Source organism: Hyperolius riggenbachi, chromosome 9, assembly GCF_040937935.1.
Source record: "Hyperolius riggenbachi isolate aHypRig1 chromosome 9, aHypRig1.pri, whole genome shotgun sequence".
Taxonomy (NCBI): Eukaryota; Metazoa; Chordata; class Amphibia; order Anura; family Hyperoliidae; genus Hyperolius; species Hyperolius riggenbachi.
The window spans coordinates 166,306,041-166,329,080 of NC_090654.1; positions in this window are offsets into that span (position 1 = coordinate 166,306,041).

The window sequence follows — 23,040 nt, forward strand, 5'->3', positions numbered from 1 at the left end:
CTAACTGCCAGCAAAATGTTGCACGCAGTGCACTTTTGCGATATACGCACATCACAGGCACTGCAAGAATTTACCGCAGTGCTTTGCTGAATACCGGCTATCAGCAAAGAGCAGAAAAACTACTTATTAAAGCACCCCAAGTGTAAACTGGCCCTTAAGAGAACTTTATTGCTGATTACAAATTGTTGCAACTTGCAGAGTAGAACTCAGGGGCATATTTAAAATGATTTAAATATACCCCCAAATTCTAATAATGGCCTCCTCCTCCCCATAGCCATACCAATCCTCACCAAAAAGGGTGAAAGCATAGAAACGCAAACAAAACAAAAAAAGATGCAGGCCAACAATTGTAATTCTGGAAAATACCAATTGCACTAGCAAAAACCCGGCAATGCAATTCACATGTTCATCGCCGTGCTGTTGCTATTGGCAAAATGGGAACGATACAATTTTTAAATCGAAACGTGCTTAATAAAAAAGGGCCCTAATTACTTAATCTCCATCTAAGATAGTTTATTATATTCTTTTTTTAACAGAGTCCTTTGGCTAATCCAGTTGGCTAAAACTAAATCACATTTTGGCCAATAGGATTGTAAGCCGGCCCACCATGGTAAGGTAGACTCCATTAGGGCGGGTTAGGGAATAGGAGTGAGAGAGGAATAGGGGATAGCGTTTTGGAGAAGGAAGATGGGGATAGGTGGTCTTAAGGGGTACCACTCTTACACCATCAAGTGCAAAGTCGGGGAACACAGCGACCACCTGATAAATAATTGGGATCCAGCTGGTCCCCCTGAGGCCGGGTTCAATACTGGGATTGCAAAAGGCAAATCGCAATCACCTATGGAGTGTAATTGCATTTCTACCAAGCAATTGTGGCTCCATGTTACAGTGATTGCGTTTTTCTGTCTCATTCCAGAGAATGAGAATGGCTTCTAACTGCCAGCAAAATGTTGCACGTAGTGCACTTTTGCGATATACGCACATCACATGCACTGCAAGGATTTACCGCAGTGCTTTGCTGAATACCGGCTATCAGCAAAGAGCAGAAAAACTACTTATTAAAGCACTCCAAGTGTAAACTGGCCCTTAAGAGAACTTTATTGGTGATTACAAATTGTTGCAACCTGCAGAGTAGAACTCAGGGGCATATTTAAAATGATTTAAATATACCCCCAAATTCTAATAATGGCCTCCTCCTCCCCATAGCCATACCAATCCTCACCAAAAAGGGTCAAAGCATAGAAACTCAAACAAAACAAAAAAAGAAAATACCAATTGCACTAGCAAAAACCCGGCAATGCAATTCACATGTTCATCGCCGTGCTGTTGCTATTGGCAAAATGGGAACGATACAATTTTTAAATCGAAACGTGCTTAATAAAAAAGGGCCCTAATTACTTAATCTCCATCTAAGATAGTTTATTATATTCTTTTTTTAACAGAGTCCTTTGGCTAATCCAGTTGGCTAAAACTAAATCACATTTTGGCCAATAGGATTGTAAGCCGGCCCACCATGGTAAGGTAGACTCTATTAGGGCGGGTTAGGGAATAGGAGTGAGAGAGGAATGGGGGATAGCGTTTTGGAGAAGGAAGATGGGGATAGGTGGTCTTAAGGGGTACCACTCTTTCACCATCAAGTGCAAAGTCGGGGAACACAGCGACCACCTGATAAATAATTGGGATCCAGCTGGTCCCCCTTAGGCCGGGTTCAACACTGGGATTGCAAAAGGCAAATCGCAATCACCTATGGAGTGTAATTGCATTTCTACCAAGCAATTGTGGCTCCATGTTACAGTGATTGCGTTTTTCTGTCTCATTCCAGAGAATGAGAATGGCTTCTAACTGCCAGCAAAATGTTGCACGCAGTGCACTTTTGCGATATACGCACATCACAGGCACTGCAAGGATTTACCGCAGTGCTTTGCTGAATACCGGCTATCAGCAAAGAGCAGAAAAACTACTTATAAAAGCACCCCAAGTGTGAACTGGCCCTTAAGAGAACTTTATTGGTGATTACAAATTGTTGCAACCTGCAATGTAGAACTCAGGGGCGTATTTAAAATGATTTAAATATACCCCCAAATTCTAATAATGGCCTCCTCCTCCCCATAGCCATACCAATCCTCACCAAAAAGGTACAAAGCATAGAACTGCAAACAAAACAAAAAAAGATGCAGGCCAACAATTGTAATTCTGGAAAATACCAATTACACTAGCAAAAACCCGGCAATGCAATTCACATGTTCATCGCCGTGCTGTTGCTATTGGAAAAATGTGAACGATACAATTTTTAAATCGAAACATGCTTAATAAAAAAGGGTGCTAATTAGTTAATCTCCATCTAAGATAGTTTATTATATTATTTTTTTAACAGAGTCCTTTGGCTAATCCAGTTGGCTAAAACTAAATCACATTTTGGCCAATAGGATTGTAAGCAGGCCCACCATGGTAAGGTAGACTCTATTAGGGCGGGTTAGGTGATGGGAGTGAGAGAGGAATAGAGTATAGCGTTTTGGAGAGGGAAGAGGAGGATAGGTGGTCTTAAAGGGTTCCACTCTTACACCATCAAGTGCAAAGTCGGGGAACACAACGACCACCTGATAAATAATTGGGATCCAGCTGGTCCCCCTTAGGCCGGGTTCAACACTGGGATTGCAAAAGGCAAATTGCAATCACCTATGGAGTGTAATTGCATTTCTACCAAGCAATTGTGGCTCCATGTTACAGTGATTGCGTTTTTCTGTCTCATTCCAGAGAATGAGAATGGTTTCTAACTGCCAGCAAAATGTTGCACGCAGTGCACTTTTGCGATATACGCACATCACAGGCACTGCAAGGATTTACCGCAGTGCTTTGCTGAATACCGGCTATCAGCAAAGAGCAGAAAAACTACTTATTAAAGCACCCCAAGTGTGAAATGGCCCTTAAGAGAACTTTATTGGTGATTACAAATTGTTGCAACCTGCAGAGTAGAACTAAGGGGCATATTTAAAATGATTTAAATATACCATCAAATTCTAATAATGGCCTCCTCCTCCCCATAGCCATACCAATCCTCACCAAAAAGGTACAAAGCATAGAAACGCAAACAAAACAAAAAAAGATGCAGGCCAACAATTGTAATTCTGGAAAATACCAATTGCACTAGCAAAAACCCGGCAATGCAATTCACATGTTCATCGCCGTGCTGTTGCTATTGGCAAAATGGGAACGATACACTTTTTAAATCGAAACGTGCTTAATAAAAAGGGCCCTAATTACTTAATCTCCATCTAAGATAGTTTATTAAATTCTTTTTTTAACAGAGTCCTTTGGCTAATCCAGTTGGCTAAAACTAAATCACATTTTGGCCAATAGGATTGTAAGCCGGCCCACCATGGTAAGGTAGACTCTATTAGGGCGGGTTAGGGAATAGGAGTGAGAGAGGAATAGGGGATAGCGTTTTGGAGAAGGAAGATGGGGATAGGTGGTCTTAAGGGGTACCACTCTTACACCATCAAGTGCAAAGTCGGGGAACACAGCGACCACCTGATAAATAATTGGGATCCAGCTGGTCCCCCTTAGGCCGGGTTCAACACTGGGATCGCAAAAGGCAAATCGCAATCGCCTATGGAGTGTAATTGCATTTCTACCAAGCAATTGTGGCTCCATGTTACAGTGATTGCGTTTTTCTGTCTCATTCCAGAGAATGAGAATGGCTTCTAACTGCCAGCAAAATGTTGCACGCAGTGCACTTTTGCGATATACGCACATCACAGGCACTGCAAGGATTTACCGCAGTGCTTTGCTGAATACCGGCTATCAGCAAAGAGCAGAAAAACTACTTATTAAAGCACCCCAAGTGTAAACTGGCCCTTAAGAGAACTTTATTGGTGATTACAAATTGTTGCAACCTGCAGAGTAGAACTCAGGGGCATATTTAAAATGATTTAAATATACCCCCAAATTCTAATAATGGCCTCCTCCTCCCCATAGCCATACCAATCCTCACCAAAAAGGGTCAAAGCATAGAAACGCAAACAAAACAAAAAAAGATGCAGGCCAACAATTGTAATTCTGGATAATACCAATTGCACTAGCAAAAACCCGGCAATGCAATTCACATGTTCATCGCCGTGCTGTTGCTATTGGCAAAATGGGAACGATACAATTTTTAAATCGAAACGTGCTTAATAAAAAGGGCCCTAATTACTTAATCTCCATCTAAGATAGTTTATTATATTCTTTTTTTAACAGAGTCCTTTGGCTAATCCAGTTGGCTAAAACTAAATCACATTTTGGCCAATAGGATTGTAAGCCGGCCCACCATGGTAAGGTAGACTCTATTAGGGCGGGTTAGGGAATAGGAGTGAGAGAGGAATAGGGGATAGCGTTTTGGAGAAGGAAGATGGGGATAGGTGGTCTTAAGGGGTACCACTCTTACACCATCAAGTGCAAAGTCGGGGAACACAGCGACCACCTGATAAATAATTGGGATCCAGCTGGTCCCCCTTAGGCCGGGTTCAACACTGGGATCGCAAAAGGCAAATCGCAATCGCCTATGGAGTGTAATTGCATATCTACCAAGCAATTGTGGCTCCATGTTACAGTGATTGCGTTTTTCAGTCTCATTCCAGAGAATGAGAATGGCGTTCTAACTGCCAGCAAAATGTTACACGCAGTGCACTTTTGCGATATACGCACATCACAGGCACTGCAAGGATTTACCGCAGTGCTTTGCTCAATACCGGCTATCAGCAAAGAGCAGAAAAACTACTTATAAAAGCACCCCAAGTGTGAACTGGCCCTTAAGAGAACTTTATTGGTGATTACAAATTGTTGCAACCTGCAATGTAGAACTCAGGGGCGTATTTAAAATGATTTAAATATACCCCCAAATTCTAATAATCGCCTCCTCCTCCCCATAGCCATACCAATCCTCACCAAAAAGGTACAAAGCATAGAACTGCAAACAAAACAAAAAAAGATGCAGGCCAACAATTGTAATTCTGGAAAATACCAATTGCACTAGCAAAAACCCGGCAATGCAATTCACATGTTCATCGCCGTGCTGTTGCTATTGGAAACATGTAAACGATACAATTTTTAAATCGAAACATGCTTAATAAAAAAGGGCGCTAATTAGTTAATCTCCATCTAAGATAGTTTATTATATTCTTTTTTTAACAGAGTCCTTTGGCTAATCCAGTTGGCTAAAACTAAATCACATTTTGGCCAATAGGATTGTAAGCCGGCCCACCATGGTAAGGTAGACTCTATTAGGGCGGGTTAGGTGATGGGAGTGAGAGAGGAATAGAGTATAGCAATTTGGAGAGGGAGGAGGGGGATAGGTGGTCTTAAAGGGTTCCACTCTTACACCATCAAGTGCAAAGTCGGGGAACACAACCACCACCTGATAAATAATTGGGATCCAGCTGGTCCCCCTGAGGCCGGGTTCAATACTGGGATTGCAAAAGGCAAATCGCAATCACCTATGGAGTGTAATTGCATTTCTACCAAGCAATTGTGGCTCCATGTTACAGTGATTGCGTTTTTCTGTCTCATTCCAGAGAATGAGAATGGCTTCTAACTGCCAGCAAAATGTTGCACGCAGTGCACTTTTGCGATATACGCACATCACAGGCACTGCAAGGATTTACCGCAGTGCTTTGCTGAATACCGGCTATCAGCAAAGAGCAGAAAAACTACTTATTAAAGCACCCCAAGTGTAAACTGGCCCTTAAGAGAACTTTATTGGTGATTACAAATTGTTGCAACCTGCAGAGTAGAACTCAGGGGCATATTTCAAATGATTTAAATATACCCCCAAATTCTAATAATGGCCTCCTCCTCCCCATAGCCATACCAATCCTCACCAAAAAGGGTCAAAGCATAGAAACGCAAACAAAACAAAAAAAGATGCAGGCCAACAATTGTAATTCTGGAAAATACCAATTGCACTAGCAAAAACCCGGCAATGCAATTCACATGTTCATCGCCGTGCTGTTGCTATTTGCAAAATGGGAACGATACAATTTTTAAATCGAAACGTGCTTAATAAAAAGGGCCCTAATTACTTAATCTCCATCTAAGATAGTTTATTATATTCTTTTTTTAACAGAGTCCTTTGGCTAATCCAGTTGGCTAAAACTAAATCACATTTTGGCCAATAGGATTGTAAGCCGGCCCACCATGGTAAGGTAGACTCTATTAGGGCGGGTTAGGGAATAGGAGTGAGAGAGGAATAGGGGATAGCGTTTTGGAGAAGGAAGATGGGGATAGGTGGTCTTAAGGGGTACCACTCTTACACCATCAAGTGCAAAGTCGGGGAACACAGCGACCACCTGATAAATAATTGGGATCCAGCTGGTCCCCCTTAGGCCGGGTTCAACACTGGGATCGCAAAAGGCAAATCGCAATCGCCTATGGAGTGTAATTGCATATCTACCAAGCAATTGTGGCTCCATGTTACAGTGATTGCGTTTTTCAGTCTCATTCCAGAGAATGAGAATGGCGTTCTAACTGCCAGCAAAATGTTACACGCAGTGCACTTTTGCGATATACGCACATCACAGGCACTGCAAGGATTTACCGCAGTGCTTTGCTCAATACCGGCTATCAGCAAAGAGCAGAAAAACTACTTATAAAAGCACCCCAAGTGTGAACTGGCCCTTAAGAGAACTTTATTGGTGATTACAAATTGTTGCAACCTGCAATGTAGAACTCAGGGGCGTATTGAAAATGATTTAAATATACCCCCAAATTCTAATAATCGCCTCCTCCTCCCCATAGTCATACCAATCCTCACCAAAAAGGTACAAAGCATAGAACTGCAAACAAAACAAAAAAAGATGCAGGCCAACAATTGTAATTCTGGAAAATACCAATTGCACTAGCAAAAACCCGGCAATGCAATTCACATGTTCATCGCCGTGCTGTTGCTATTGGAAAAATGTAAACGATACAATTTTTAAATCGAAACATGATTAATAAAAAAGGGCGCTAATTAGTTAATCTCCATCTAAGATAGTTTATTATATTCTTTTTTTAACAGAGTCCTTTGGCTAATCCAGTTGGCTAAAACTAAATCACATTTTGGCCAATAGGATTGAAAGCCGGCCCACCATGGTAAGGTAGACTCTATTAGGGCGGGTTAGGTGATGGGAGTGAGAGAGGAATAGAGTATAGCGTTTTGGAGAGGGAAGAGGGGGATAGGTGGTCTTAAAGGGTTCCACTCTTACACCATCAAGTGCAAAGTCGGGGAACACAACCACCACCTGATAAATAATTGGGATCCAGCTGGTCCCCCTGAGGCCGGGTTCAATACTGGGATTGCAAAAGGCAAATCGCAATCACCTATGGAGTGTAATTGCATTTCTACCAAGCAATTGTGGCTCCATGTTACAGTGATTGCGTTTTTCTGTCTCATTCCAGAGAATGAGAATGGCTTCTAACTGCCAGCAAAATGTTGCACGCAGTGCACTTTTGCGATATACGCACATCACAGGCACTGCAAGGATTTACCGCAGTGCTTTGCTGAATACCGGCTATCAGCAAAGAGCAGAAAAACTACTTATTAAAGCACCCCAAGTGTAAACTGGCCCTTAAGAGAACTTTATTGGTGATTACAAATTGTTGCAACCTGCAGAGTAGAACTCAGGGGCATATTTAAAATGATTTAAATATACCCCCAAATTCTAATAATGGCCTCCTCCTCCCCATAGCCATACCAATCCTCACCAAAAAGGGTCAAAGCATAGAAACGCAAACAAAACAAAAAAAGATGCAGGCCAACAATTGTAATTCTGGATAATACCAATTGCACTAGCAAAAACCCGGCAATGCAATTCACATGTTCATCGCCGTGCTGTTGCTATTGGCAAAATTAGAACGATACAATTTTTAAATCGAAACGTGCTTAATAAAAAGGGCCCTGATTACTTAATCTCCATCTAAGATAGTTTATTATATTCTTTTTTTAACAGAGTCCTTTGGCTAATCCAGTTGGCTAAAACTAAATCACATTTTGGCCAATAGGATTGTAAGCCGGCCCACCATGGTAAGGTAGACTCTATTAGGGCGGGTTAGGTGATGGGAGTGAGAGAGGAATAGAGTATAGCGTTTTGGAGAGGGAAGAGGGGGATAGGTGGTCTTAAAGGGTTCCACTCTTACACCATCAAGTGCAAAGTCGGGGAACACAACCACCACCTGATAAATAATTGGGATCCAGCTGGTCCCCCTGAGGCCGGGTTCAATACTGGGATTGCAAAAGGCAAATCGCAATCACCTATGGAGTGTAATTGCATTTCTACCAAGCAATTGTGGCTCCATGTTACAGTGATTGCGTTTTTCTGTCTCATTCCAGAGAATGAGAATGGCTTCTAACTGCCAGCAAAATGTTGCACGCAGTGCACTTTTGCGATATACGCACATCACAGGCACTGCAAGGATTTACCGCAGTGCTTTGCTGAATACCGGCTATCAGCAAAGAGCAGAAAAACTACTTATTAAAGCACCCCAAGTGTAAACTGGCCCTTAAGAGAACTTTATTGGTGATTACAAATTGTTGCAACCTGCAGAGTAGAACTCAGGGGCATATTTAAAATGATTTAAATATACCCCCAAATTCTAATAATGGCCTCCTCCTCCCCATAGCCATACCAATCCTCACCAAAAAGGGTCAAAGCATAGAAACGCAAACAAAACAAAAAAAGATGCAGGCCAACAATTGTAATTCTGGAAAATACCAATTGCACTAGCAAAAACCCGGCAATGCAATTCACATGTTCATCGCCGTGCTGTTGCTATTGGCAAAATGGGAACGATACACTTTTTAAATCGAAACGTGCTTAATAAAAAAGGGCCCTAATTACTTAATCTCCATCTAAGATAGTTTATTATATTCTTTTTTTAACAGAGTCCTTTGGCTAATCCAGTTGGCTAAAACTAAATCACATTTTGGCCAATAGGATTGTAAGCAGGCCCACCATGGTAAGGTAGACTCTATTAGGGCGGGTTAGGTGATGGGAGTGAGAGAGGAATAGAGTATAGCGTTTTGGAGAGGGAAGAGGGGGATAGGTGGTCTTAAAGGGTTCCACTCTTACACCATCAAGTGCAAAGTCGGGGAACACAACGACCACCTGATAAATAATTGGGATCCAGCTGGTCCCCCTTAGGCCGGGTTCAATACTGGGATTGCAAAAGGCAAATCGCAATCACCTATGGAGTGTAATTGCATTTCTACCAAGCAATTGTGGCTCCATGTTACAGTGATTGCGTTTTTCTGTCTCATTCCAGAGAATGAGAATGGCTTCTAACTGCCAGCAAAATGTTGCACGCAGTGCACTTTTGCGATATACGCACATCACAGGCACTGCAAGGATTTACCGCAGTGCTTTGCTGAATACCGGCTATCAGCAAAGAGCAGAAAAACTACTTATTAAAGCACCCCAAGTGTAAACTGGCCCTTAAGAGAACTTTATTGGTGATTACAAATTGTTGCAACCTGCAGAGTAGAACTCAGGGGCATATTTAAAATGATTTAAATATACCCCCAAATTCTAATAATGGCCTCCTCCTCCCCATAGCCATACCAATCCTCACCAAAAAGGGTCAAAGCATAGAATCGCAAACAAAACAAAAAAAGATGCAGGCCAACAATTGTAATTCTGGATAATACCAATTGCACTAGCAAAAACCCGGCAATGCAATTCACATGTTCATCGCCGTGCTGTTGCTATTGGCAAAATGGGAACGATACAATTTTTAAATCGAAACGTGCTTAATAAAAAGGGCCTTAATTACTTAATCTCCATCTAAGATAGTTTATTATATTCTTTTTTTAACAGAGTCCTTTGGCTAATCCAGTTGGCTAAAACTAAATCACATTTTGGCCAATAGGATTGTAAGCCGGCCCACCATGGTAAGGTAGACTCTATTAGGGCGGGTTAGGGAATAGGAGTGAGAGAGGAATAGGGGATAGCGTTTTGGAGAAGGAAGATGGGGATAGGTGGTCTTAAGGGGTACCACTCTTACACCATCAAGTGCAAAGTCGGGGAACACAGCGACCACCTGATAAATAATTGGGATCCAGCTGGTCCCCCTTAGGCCGGGTTCAACACTGGGATCGCAAAAGGCAAATCGCAATCGCCTATGGAGTGTAATTGCATATCTACCAAGCAATTGTGGCTCCATGTTACAGTGATTGCGTTTTTCAGTCTCATTCCAGAGAATGAGAATGGCGTTCTAACTGCCAGCAAAATGTTACACGCAGTGCACTTTTGCGATATACGCACATCACAGGCACTGCAAGGATTTACCGCAGTGCTTTGCTGAATACCGGCTATCAGCAAAGAGCAGAAAAACTACTTATTAAAGCACCCCAAGTGTAAACTGGCCCTTAAGAGAACTTTATTGGTGATTACAAATTGTTGCAACCTGCAGAGTAGAACTCAGGGGCGTATTTAAAATGATTTAAATATACCCCCAAATTCTAATAATGGCCTCCTCCTCCCCATAGCCATACCAATCCTCACCAAAAAGGGTCAAAGCATAGAAACGCAAACAAAACAAAAAAAGATGCAGGCCAACAATTGTAATTCTGGAAAATACCAATTGCACTAGCAAAAACCCGGCAATGCAATTCACATGTTCATCGCCGTGCTGTTGCTATTGGCAAAATGGGAACGATACAATTTTTAAATCGAAACGTGCTTAATAAAAAAGGGCCCTAATTACTTAATCTCCATCTAAGATAGTTTATTATATTCTTTTTTTAACAGAGTCCTTTGGCTAATCCAGTTGGCTAAAACTAAATCACATTTTGGCCAATAGGATTGTAAGCAGGCCCACCATGGTAAGGTAGACTCTATTAGGGCGGGTTAGGTGATGGGAGTGAGAGAGGAATAGAGTATAGCGTTTTGGAGAGGGAAGAGGGGGATAGGTGGTCTTAAAGGGTTCCACTCTTACACCATCAAGTGCAAAGTCGGGGAACACAACGACCACCTGATAAATAATTGGGATCCAGCTGGTCCCCCTTAGGCCGGGTTCAATACTGGGATTGCAAAAGGCAAATCGCAATCACCTATGGAGTGTAATTGCATTTCTACCAAGCAATTGTGGCTCCATGTTACAGTGATTGCGTTTTTCTGTCTCATTCCAGAGAATGAGAATGGCTTCTAACTGCCAGCAAAATGTTGCACGCAGTGCACTTTTGCGATATACGCACATCACAGGCACTGCAAGGATTTACCGCAGTGCTTTGCTGAATACCGGCTATCAGCAAAGAGCAGAAAAACTACTTATTAAAGCACCCCAAGTGTAAACTGGCCCTTAAGAGAACTTTATTGGTGATTACAAATTGTTGCAACCTGCAGAGTAGAACTCAGGGGCATATTTCAAATGATTTAAATATACCCCCAAATTCTAATAATGGCCTCCTCCTCCCCATAGCCATACCAATCCTCACCAAAAAGGGTCAAAGCATAGAAACGCAAACAAAACAAAAAAAGATGCAGGCCAACAATTGTAATTCTGGATAATACCAATTGCACTAGCAAAAACCCGGCAATGCAATTCACATGTTCATCGCCGTGCTGTTGCTATTGGCAAAATGGGAACGATACAATTTTTAAATCGAAACGTGCTTACTAAAAAGGGCCCTAATTACTTAATCTCCATCTAAGATAGTTTATTATATTCTTTTTTTAACAGAGTCCTTTGGCTAATCCAGTTGGCTAAAACTAAATCACATTTTGGCCAATAGGATTGTAAGCCGGCCCACCATGGTAAGGTAGACTCTATTAGGGCGGGTTAGGGAATAGGAGTGAGAGAGGAATAGGGGATAGCGTTTTGGAGAAGGAAGATGGGGATAGGTGGTCTTATGGGGTACCACTCTTACACCATCAAGTGCAAAGTCGGGGAACACAGCGACCACCTGATAAATAATTGGGATCCAGCTGGTCCCCCTTAGGCCGGGTTCAACACTGGGATCGCAAAAGGCAAATCGCAATCGCCTATGGAGTGTAATTGCATATCTACCAAGCAATTGTGGCTCCATGTTACAGTGATTGCGTTTTTCAGTCTCATTCCAGAGAATGAGAATGGCGTTCTAACTGCCAGCAAAATGTTACACGCAGTGCACTTTTGCGATATACGCACATCACAGGCACTGCAAGGATTTACCGCAGTGCTTTGCTCAATACCGGCTATCAGCAAAGAGCAGAAAAACTACTTATAAAAGCACCCCAAGTGTGAACTGGCCCTTAAGAGAACTTTATTGGTGATTACAAATTGTTGCAACCTGCAATGTAGAACTCAGGGGCGTATTTAAAATGATTTAAATATACCCCCAAATTCTAATAATCGCCTCCTCCTCCCCATAGCCATACCAATCCTCACCAAAAAGGTACAAAGCATAGAACTGCAAACAAAACAAAAAAAGATGCAGGCCAACAATTGTAATTCTGGAAAATACCAGTTGCACTAGCAAAAACCCGGCAATGCAATTCACATGTTCATCGCCGTGCTGTTGCTATTGGAAACATGTAAACGATACAATTTTTAAATCGAAACATGCTTAATAAAAAAGGGCGCTAATTAGTTAATCTCCATCTAAGATAGTTTATTATATTCTTTTTTTAACAGAGTCCTTTGGCTAATCCAGTTGGCTAAAACTAAATCACATTTTGGCCAATAGGATTGTAAGCCGGCCCACCATGGTAAGGTAGACTCTATTAGGGCGGGTTAGGTGATGGGAGTGAGAGAGGAATAGAGTATAGCGTTTTGGAGAGGGAAGAGGGGGATAGGTGGTCTTAAAGGGTTCCACTCTTACACCATCAAGTGCAAAGTCGGGGAACACAACCACCACCTGATAAATAATTGGGATCCAGCTGGTCCCCCTGAGGCCGGGTTCAATACTGGGATTGCAAAAGGCAAATCGCAATCACCTATGGAGTGTAATTGCATTTCTACCAAGCAATTGTGGCTCCATGTTACAGTGATTGCGTTTTTCTGTCTCATTCCAGAGAATGAGAATGGCTTCTAACTGCCAGCAAAATGTTGCACGCAGTGCACTTTTGCGATATACGCACATCACAGGCACTGCAAGGATTTACCGCAGTGCTTTGCTGAATACCGGCTATCAGCAAAGAGCAGAAAAACTACTTATTAAAGCACCCCAAGTGTAAACTGGCCCTTAAGAGAACTTTATTGGTGATTACAAATTGTTGCAACCTGCAGAGTAGAACTCAGGGGCATATTTAAAATGATTTAAATATACCCCCAAATTCTAATAATGGCCTCCTCCTCCCCATAGCCATACCAATCCTCACCAAAAAGGGTCAAAGCATAGAAACGCAAACAAAACAAAAAAAGATGCAGGCCAACAATTGTAATTCTGGAAAATACCAATTGCACTAGCAAAAACCCGGCAATGCAATTCACATGTTCATCGCCGTGCTGTTGCTATTGGCAAAATGGGAACGATACACTTTTTAAATCGAAACGTGCTTAATAAAAAAGGGCCCTAATTACTTAATCTCCATCTAAGATAGTTTATTATATTCTTTTTTTAACAGAGTCCTTTGGCTAATCCAGTTGGCTAAAACTAAATCACATTTTGGCCAATAGGATTGTAAGCAGGCCCACCATGGTAAGGTAGACTCTATTAGGGCGGGTTAGGTGATGGGAGTGAGAGAGGAATAGAGTATAGCGTTTTGGAGAGGGAAGAGGGGGATAGGTGGTCTTAAAGGGTTCCACTCTTACACCATCAAGTGCAAAGTCGGGGAACACAACGACCACCTGATAAATAATTGGGATCCAGCTGGTCCCCCTTAGGCCGGGTTCAATACTGGGATTGCAAAAGGCAAATCGCAATCACCTATGGAGTGTAATTGCATTTCTACCAAGCAATTGTGGCTCCATGTTACAGTGATTGCGTTTTTCTGTCTCATTCCAGAGAATGAGAATGGCTTCTAACTGCCAGCAAAATGTTGCACGCAGTGCACTTTTGCGATATACGCACATCACAGGCACTGCAAGGATTTACCGCAGTGCTTTGCTGAATACCGGCTATCAGCAAAGAGCAGAAAAACTACTTATTAAAGCACCCCAAGTGTAAACTGGCCCTTAAGAGAACTTTATTGGTGATTACAAATTGTTGCAACCTGCAGAGTAGAACTCAGGGGCATATTTAAAATGATTTAAATATACCCCCAAATTCTAATAATGGCCTCCTCCTCCCCATAGCCATACCAATCCTCACCAAAAAGGGTCAAAGCATAGAATCGCAAACAAAACAAAAAAAGATGCAGGCCAACAATTGTAATTCTGGATAATACCAATTGCACTAGCAAAAACCCGGCAATGCAATTCACATGTTCATCGCCGTGCTGTTGCTATTGGCAAAATGGGAACGATACAATTTTTAAATCGAAACGTGCTTAATAAAAAGGGCCTTAATTACTTAATCTCCATCTAAGATAGTTTATTATATTCTTTTTTTAACAGAGTCCTTTGGCTAATCCAGTTGGCTAAAACTAAATCACATTTTGGCCAATAGGATTGTAAGCCGGCCCACCATGGTAAGGTAGACTCTATTAGGGCGGGTTAGGGAATAGGAGTGAGAGAGGAATAGGGGATAGCGTTTTGGAGAAGGAAGATGGGGATAGGTGGTCTTAAGGGGTACCACTCTTACACCATCAAGTGCAAAGTCGGGGAACACAGCGACCACCTGATAAATAATTGGGATCCAGCTGGTCCCCCTTAGGCCGGGTTCAACACTGGGATCGCAAAAGGCAAATCGCAATCGCCTATGGAGTGTAATTGCATATCTACCAAGCAATTGTGGCTCCATGTTACAGTGATTGCGTTTTTCAGTCTCATTCCAGAGAATGAGAATGGCGTTCTAACTGCCAGCAAAATGTTACACGCAGTGCACTTTTGCGATATACGCACATCACAGGCACTGCAAGGATTTACCGCAGTGCTTTGCTCAATACCGGCTATCAGCAAAGAGCAGAAAAACTACTTATAAAAGCACCCCAAGTGTGAACTGGCCCTTAAGAGAACTTTATTGGTGATTACAAATTGTTGCAACCTGCAATGTAGAACTCAGCGGCGTATTTAAAATGATTTAAATATACCCCCAAATTCTAATAATCGCCTCCTCCTCCCCATAGCCATACCAATCCTCACCAAAAAGGTACAAAGCATAGAACTGCAAACAAAACAAAAAAAGATGCAGGCCAACAATTGTAATTCTGGAAAATACCAATTGCACTAGCAAAAACCCGGCAATGCAATTCACATGTTCATCGCCGTGCTGTTGCTATTGGAAACATGTAAACGATACAATTTTTAAATCGAAACATGCTTAATAAAAAAGGGCGCTAATTAGTTAATCTCCATCTAAGATCGTTTATTATATTCTTTTTTTAACAGAGTCCTTTGGCTAATCCAGTTGGCTAAAACTAAATCACATTTTGGCCAATAGGATTGTAAGCCGGCCCACCATGGTAAGGTAGACTCTATTAGGGCGGGTTAGGTGATGGGAGTGAGAGAGGAATAGAGTATAGCGTTTTGGAGAGGGAAGAGGGGGATAGGTGGTCTTAAAGGGTTCCACTCTTACACCATCAAGTGCAAAGTCGGGGAACACAACCACCACCTGATAAATAATTGGGATCCAGCTGGTCCCCCTGAGGCCAGGTTCAATACTGGGATTGCAAAAGGCAAATCGCAATCACCTATGGAGTGTAATTGCATTTCTACCAAGCAATTGTGGCTCCATGTTACAGTGATTGCGTTTTTCTGTCTCATTCCAGAGAATGAGAATGGCTTCTAACTGCCAGCAAAATGTTGCACGCAGTGCACTTTTGCGATATACGCACATCACAGGCACTGCAAGGATTTACCGCAGTGCTTTGCTGAATACCGGCTATCAGCAAAGAGCAGAAAAACTACTTATTAAAGCACCCCAAGTGTAAACTGGCCCTTAAGAGAACTTTATTGGTGATTACAAATTGTTGCAACCTGCAGAGTAGAACTCAGGGGCATATTTAACATGATTTAAATATACCCCCAAATTCTAATAATGGCCTCCTCCTCCCCATAGCCATACCAATCCTCACCAAAAAGGGTCAAAGCATAGAAACGCAAACAAAACAAAAAAAGATGCAGGCCAACAATTGTAATTCTGGAAAATACCAATTGCACTAGCAAAAACCCGGCAATGCAATTCACATGTTCATCGCCGTGCTGTTGCTATTGGCAAAATGGGAACGATACAATTTTTAAATCGAAACGTGCTTAATAAAAAAGGGCCCTAATTACTTAATCTCCATCTAAGATAGTTTATTATATTCTTTTTTTAACAGAGTCCTTTGGCTAATCCAGTTGGCTAAAACTAAATCACATTTTGGCCAATAGGATTGTAAGCAGGCCCACCATGGTAAGGTAGACTCTATTAGGGCGGGTTAGGTGATGGGAGTGAGAGAGGAATAGAGTATAGCGTTTTGGAGAGGGAAGAGGGGGATAGGTGGTCTTAAAGGGTTCCACTCTTACACCATCAAGTGCAAAGTCGGGGAACACAACGACCACCTGATAAATAATTGGGATCTAGCTGGTCCCCCTTAGGCCGGGTTCAATACTGGGATTGCAAAAGGCAAATCGCAATCACCTATGGAGTGTAATTGCATTTCTACCAAGCAATTGTGGCTCCATGTTACAGTGATTGCGTTTTTCTGTCTCATTCCAGAGAATGAGAATGGCTTCTAACTGCCAGCAAAATGTTGCACGCAGTGCACTTTTGCGATATACGCACATCACAGGCACTGCAAGGATTTACCGCAGTGCTTTGCTGAATACCGGCTATCAGCAAAGAGCAGAAAAACTACTTATTAAAGCACCCCAAGTGTAAACTGGCCCTTAAGAGAACTTTATTGGTGATTACAAATTGTTGCAACCTGCAGAGTAGAACTCAGGGGCATATTTCAAATGATTTAAATATACCCCCAAATTCTAATAATGGCCTCCTCCTCCCCATAGCCATACCAATCCTCACCAAAAAGGGTCAAAGCATAGAAACGCAAACAAAACAAAAAAAGATGCAGGCCAACAATTGTAATTCTGGATAATACCAATTGCACTAGCAAAAACCCGGCAATGCAATTCACATGTTCATCGCCGTGCTGTTGCTATTGGCAAAATGGGAACGATACAATTTTTAAATCGAAACGTGCTTACTAAAAAGGGCCCTAATTACTTAATCTCCATCTAAGATAGTTTATTATATTCTTTTTTTAACAGAGTCCTTTGGCTAATCCAGTTGGCTAAAACTAAATCACATTTTGGCCAATAGGATTGTAAGCCGGCCCACCATGGTAAGGTAGACTCTATTAGGGCGGGTTAGGGAATAGGAGTGAGAGAGGAATAGGGGATAGCGTTTTGGAGAAGGAAGATGGGGATAGGTGGTCTTATGGGGTACCACTCTTACACCATCAAGTGCAAAGTCGGGGAACACAGCGACCACCTGATAAATAATTGGGATCCAGCTGGTCCCCCTTAGGCCGGGTTCAACACTGGGATCGCAAAAGGCAAATCGCAATCGCCTATGGAGTGTAATTGCATATCTACCAAGCAATTGTGGCTCCATGTTACAGTGATTGCGTTTTTCAGTCTCATTCCAGAGAATGAGAATGGCGTTCTAACTGCCAGCAAAATGTTACACGCAGTGCACTTTTGCGATATACGCACATCACAGGCACTGCAAGGATTTACCGCAGTGCTTTGCTCAATACCGGCTATCAGCAAAGAGCAGAAAAACTACTTATAAAAGCACCCCAAGTGTGAACTGGCCCTTAAGAGAACTTTATTGGTGATTACAAATTGTTGCAACCTGCAATGTAGAACTCAGGGGCGTATTTAAAATGATTTAAATATACCCCCAAATTCTAATAATCGCCTCCTCCTCCCCATAGCCATACCAATCCTCACCAAAAAGGTACAAAGCATAGAACTGCAAACAAAACAAAAAAAGATGCAGGCCAACAATTGTAATTCTGGAAAATACCAGTTGCACTAGCAAAAACCCGGCAATGCAATTCACATGTTCATCGCCGTGCTGTTGCTATTGGAAACATGTAAACGATACAATTTTTAAATCGAAACATGCTTAATAAAAAAGGGCGCTAATTAGTTAATCTCCATCTAAGATAGTTTATTATATTCTTTTTTTAACAGAGTCCTTTGGCTAATCCAGTTGGCTAAAACTAAATCACATTTTGGCCAATAGGATTGTAAGCCGGCCCACCATGGTAAGGTAGACTCTATTAGGGCGGGTTAGGTGATGGGAGTGAGAGAGGAATAGAGTATAGCGTTTTGGAGAGGGAAGAGGGGGATAGGTGGTCTTAAAGGGTTCCACTCTTACACCATCAAGTGCAAAGTCGGGGAACACAACCACCACCTGATAAATAATTGGGATCCAGCTGGTCCCCCTGAGGCCGGGTTCAATACTGGGATTGCAAAAGGCAAATCGCAATCACCTATGGAGTGTAATTGCATTTCTACCAAGCAATTGTGGCTCCATGTTACAGTGATTGCGTTTTTCTGTCTCATTCCAGAGAATGAGAATGGCTTCTAACTGCCAGCAAAATGTTGCACGCAGTGCACTTTTGCGATATACGCACATCACAGGCACTGCAAGGATTTACCGCAGTGCTTTGCTGAATACCGGCTATCAGCAAAGAGCAGAAAAACTACTTATTAAAGCACCCCAAGTGTAAACTGGCCCTTAAGAGAACTTTATTGGTGATTACAAATTGTTGCAACCTGCAGAGTAGAACTCAGGGGCATATTTAAAATGATTTAAATATACCCCCAAATTCTAATAATGGCCTCCTCCTCCCCATAGCCATACCAATCCTCACCAAAAAGGGTCAAAGCATAGAAACGCAAACAAAACAAAAAAAGATGCAGGCCAACAATTGTAATTCTGGAAAATACCAATTGCACTAGCAAAAACCCGGCAATGCAATTCACATGTTCATCGCCGTGCTGTTGCTATTGGCAAAATGGGAACGATACACTTTTTAAATCGAAACGTGCTTAATAAAAAAGGGCCCTAATTACTTAATCTCCATCTAAGATAGTTTATTATATTCTTTTTTTAACAGAGTCCTTTGGCTAATCCAGTTGGCTAAAACTAAATCACATTTTGGCCAATAGGATTGTAAGCAGGCCCACCATGGTAAGGTAGACTCTATTAGGGCGGGTTAGGTGATGGGAGTGAGAGAGGAATAGAGTATAGCGTTTTGGAGAGGGAAGAGGGGGATAGGTGGTCTTAAAGGGTTCCACTCTTACACCATCAAGTGCAAAGTCGGGGAACACAACGACCACCTGATAAATAATTGGGATCCAGCTGGTCCCCCTTAGGCCGGGTTCAATACTGGGATTGCAAAAGGCAAATCGCAATCACCTATGGAGTGTAATTGCATTTCTACCAAGCAATTGTGGCTCCATGTTACAGTGATTGCGTTTTTCTGTCTCATTCCAGAGAATGAGAATGGCTTCTAACTGCCAGCAAAATGTTGCACGCAGTGCACTTTTGCGATATACGCACATCACAGGCACTGCAAGGATTTACCGCAGTGCTTTGCTGAATACCGGCTATCAGCAAAGAGCAGAAAAACTACTTATTAAAGCACCCCAAGTGTAAACTGGCCCTTAAGAGAACTTTATTGGTGATTACAAATTGTTGCAACCTGCAGAGTAGAACTCAGGGGCATATTTAAAATGATTTAAATATACCCCCAAATTCTAATAATGGCCTCCTCCTCCCCATAGCCATACCAATCCTCACCAAAAAGGGTCAAAGCATAGAATCGCAAACAAAACAAAAAAAGATGCAGGCCAACAATTGTAATTCTGGATAATACCAATTGCACTAGCAAAAACCCGGCAATGCAATTCACATGTTCATCGCCGTGCTGTTGCTATTGGCAAAATGGGAACGATACAATTTTTAAATCGAAACGTGCTTAATAAAAAGGGCCTTAATTACTTAATCTCCATCTAAGATAGTTTATTATATTCTTTTTTTAACAGAGTCCTTTGGCTAATCCAGTTGGCTAAAACTAAATCACATTTTGGCCAATAGGATTGTAAGCCGGCCCACCATGGTAAGGTAGACTCTATTAGGGCGGGTTAGGGAATAGGAGTGAGAGAGGAATAGGGGATAGCGTTTTGGAGAAGGAAGATGGGGATAGGTGGTCTTAAGGGGTACCACTCTTACACCATCAAGTGCAAAGTCGGGGAACACAGCGACCACCTGATAAATAATTGGGATCCAGCTGGTCCCCCTTAGGCCGGGTTCAACACTGGGATCGCAAAAGGCAAATCGCAATCGCCTATGGAGTGTAATTGCATATCTACCAAGCAATTGTGGCTCCATGTTACAGTGATTGCGTTTTTCAGTCTCATTCCAGAGAATGAGAATGGCGTTCTAACTGCCAGCAAAATGTTACACGCAGTGCACTTTTGCGATATACGCACATCACAGGCACTGCAAGGATTTACCGCAGTGCTTTGCTCAATACCGGCTATCAGCAAAGAGCAGAAAAACTACTTATAAAAGCACCCCAAGTGTGAACTGGCCCTTAAGAGAACTTTATTGGTGATTACAAATTGTTGCAACCTGCAATGTAGAACTCAGCGGCGTATTTAAAATGATTTAAATATACCCCCAAATTCTAATAATCGCCTCCTCCTCCCCATAGCCATACCAATCCTCACCAAAAAGGTACAAAGCATAGAACTGCAAACAAAACAAAAAAAGATGCAGGCCAACAATTGTAATTCTGGAAAATACCAACTGCACTAGCAAAAACCCGGCAATGCAATTCACATGTTCATCGCCGTGCTGTTGCTATTGGAAACATGTAAACGATACAATTTTTAAATCGAAACATGCTTAATAAAAAAGGGCGCTAATTAGTTAATCTCCATCTAAGATCGTTTATTATATTCTTTTTTTAACAGAGTCCTTTGGCTAATCCAGTTGGCTAAAACTAAATCACATTTTGGCCAATAGGATTGTAAGCCGGCCCACCATGGTAAGGTAGACTCTATTAGGGCGGGTTAGGTGATGGGAGTGAGAGAGGAATAGAGTATAGCGTTTTGGAGAGGGAAGAGGGGGATAGGTGGTCTTAAAGGGTTCCACTCTTACACCATCAAGTGCAAAGTCGGGGAACACAACCACCACCTGATAAATAATTGGGATCCAGCTGGTCCCCCTGAGGCCGGGTTCAATACTGGGATTGCAAAAGGCAAATCGCAATCACCTATGGAGTGTAATTGCATTTCTACCAAGCAATTGTGGCTCCATGTTACAGTGATTGCGTTTTTCTGTCTCATTCCAGAGAATGAGAATGGCTTCTAACTGCCAGCAAAATGTTGCACGCAGTGCACTTTTGCGATATACGCACATCACAGGCACTGCAAGGATTTACCGCAGTGCTTTGCTGAATACCGGCTATCAGCAAAGAGCAGAAAAACTACTTATTAAAGCACCCCAAGTGTAAACTGGCCCTTAAGAGAACTTTATTGGTGATTACAAATTGTTGCAACCTGCAGAGTAGAACTCAGGGGCATATTTAAAATGATTTAAATATACCCCCAAATTCTAATAATGGCCTCCTCCTCCCCATAGCCATACCAATCCTCACCAAAAAGGGTCAAAGCATAGAAACGCAAACAAAACAAAAAAAGATGCAGGCCAACAATTGTAATTCTGGAAAATACCAATTGCACTAGCAAAAACCCGGCAATGCAATTCACATGTTCATCGCCGTGCTGTTGCTATTGGCAAAATGGGAACGATACAATTTTTAAATCGAAACGTGCTTAATAAAAAAGGGCCCTAATTACTTAATCTCCATCTAAGATAGTTTATTATATTCTTTTTTTAACAGAGTCCTTTGGCTAATCCAGTTGGCTAAAACTAAATCACATTTTGGCCAATAGGATTGTAAGCAGGCCCACCATGGTAAGGTAGACTCTATTAGGGCGGGTTAGGTGATGGGAGTGAGAGAGGAATAGAGTATAGCGTTTTGGAGAGGGAAGAGGGGGATAGGTGGTCTTAAAGGGTTCCACTCTTACACCATCAAGTGCAAAGTCGGGGAACACAACGACCACCTGATAAATAATTGGGATCTAGCTGGTCCCCCTTAGGCCGGGTTCAATACTGGGATTGCAAAAGGCAAATCGCAATCACCTATGGAGTGTAATTGCATTTCTACCAAGCAATTGTGGCTCCATGTTACAGTGATTGCGTTTTTCTGTCTCATTCCAGAGAATGAGAATGGCTTCTAACTGCCAGCAAAATGTTGCACGCAGTGCACTTTTGCGATATACGCACATCACAGGCACTGCAAGGATTTACCGCAGTGCTTTGCTGAATACCGGCTATCAGCAAAGAGCAGAAAAACTACTTATTAAAGCACCCCAAGTGTAAACTGGCCCTTAAGAGAACTTTATTGGTGATTACAAATTGTTGCAACCTGCAGAGTAGAACTCAGGGGCATATTTCAAATGATTTAAATATACCCCCAAATTCTAATAATGGCCTCCTCCTCCCCATAGCCATACCAATCCTCACCAAAAAGGGTCAAAGCATAGAAACGCAAACAAAACAAAAAAAGATGCAGGCCAACAATTGTAATTCTGGATAATACCAATTGCACTAGCAAAAACCCGGCAATGCAATTCACATGTTCATCGCCGTGCTGTTGCTATTGGCAAAATGGGAACGATACACTTTTTAAATCGAAACGTGCTTAATAAAAAGGGCCCTAATTACTTAATCTCCATCTAAGATAGTTTATTATATTCTTTTTTTAACAGAGTCCTTTGGCTAATCCAGTTGGCTAAAACTAAATCACATTTTGGCCAATAGGATTGTAAGCCGGCCCACCATGGTAAGGTAGACTCTATTAGGGCGGGTTAGGGAATAGGAGTGAGAGAGGAATAGGGGATAGCGTTTTGGAGAAGGAAGATGGGGATAGGTGG